The sequence below is a fragment of the Crocodylus porosus genome, unplaced genomic scaffold, assembly GCF_001723895.1.
Source record: "Crocodylus porosus isolate Cpor-Errol unplaced genomic scaffold, CroPor_comp1, whole genome shotgun sequence".
Classification (NCBI taxonomy): Eukaryota; Metazoa; Chordata; order Crocodylia; family Crocodylidae; genus Crocodylus; species Crocodylus porosus.
Window position 1 is genome coordinate 1,071,187 of NW_017728886.1, and position 1,162 is coordinate 1,072,348.

A 1,162-nucleotide genomic window follows, 5' to 3' on the forward strand; every position below is an offset into this window, starting at 1 on the left:
GCAGGGGGCGTGAGGGCGCCCTTGCTCACCCGTGTGCCAGCGGCCTGCAGGCACACCCAGTCACCGGCACGCTCAGCTGTTCTGTGTGCCCTGGAGCACACACGTGCACACCTGCTCTTGCTGGCTTTACCCCCCCACTCTTGTGCACATGCACCCTGCTGTTTACACTTAGATCTGCACACGTGCTCACCCTCCCACACACCTGTGCACACACACGTGTACTTGGTCGTTCTCATACAGGTTCACGGATGTGTTCTGCTCTACATGGGCACCTCCACATGCGAACGTGTGCATGTGCACTCATTTGTTCTCATACCAGCTTGCAGGCAGGCTTTGTTCTTGCACACACACATGTGCACACACAGAGATGCACTCATTCATTCTCATGCAAATGCCTAGATAGGCTCTGCTCTTGCACATGTGCACACACACGTGCGTTCAGATATAGTTGCAGACATGCTGTTCTCACACACGTGCACAGATGTACACACGTGAACTCATGCTCATAGTTGCACAGATGTGCTCTTCTCACGTATGTGCAGACATGTACACACACGAACGCATAGTCATTCTCATAGACATGCTCCGCTCGTGCACGTACACACACATTCGCACAGTCGCACAGATATGCTAACACACGCACACACGTTCACCCATTCATTCTCATGCAGATGAACAGACACGCTCTGCCGTCACACACACACACACACACACGTGCACTCATTCTCACATAGAGGCAGACACGCTCTGCTCTTGCACGCGCACACGCGCGCCTCATCCTAGCGCGCTGGTAGACGCACCCCCCGGGCGGCCTGCTCCCAGTACCCCGGGGGGCCTGGGTGCTCCCCCGCCCTGCTGCCGGACCCCGCGCGCTGGGCAGGCGGGTCACGCCCGCCTTTCCTCGCCCGCTCAACCCAGCCTGTGCGCCGCAGCCCCGGCCCTTCCCCAAACTCGCCCTGCCTTCTCTGCTTTGGCTCCGGCCTGAGGCTGCAGCCTGGACCCCGCCCGGCGCAGGCCTGCGGCCCTGGGGCCTGCCTGGGAGCCGCTTTGCTGGGGGGCCGCCCTGCAGCGAGGCCCCCAGCCCCTCTCCTGCTAAAGAGCCAGCCGCCGCAGCCTCCCGCCGCGGCGGCGAGGCGAGGCGAGGCGAGGGGACGGGGCGGGC

The 1,162-nt window shown here is 61.8% G+C and overlaps 1 protein-coding gene across 1 annotated transcript in view; it reads left to right on the forward strand.

Annotated features, from left to right (window-relative positions):
• CSPG5 (chondroitin sulfate proteoglycan 5) overlaps window positions 1-1,162 on the forward strand; it is a 26,988-nt gene that overhangs the window by 12,267 nt on the left and 13,559 nt on the right. The window lies entirely within an intron of this gene.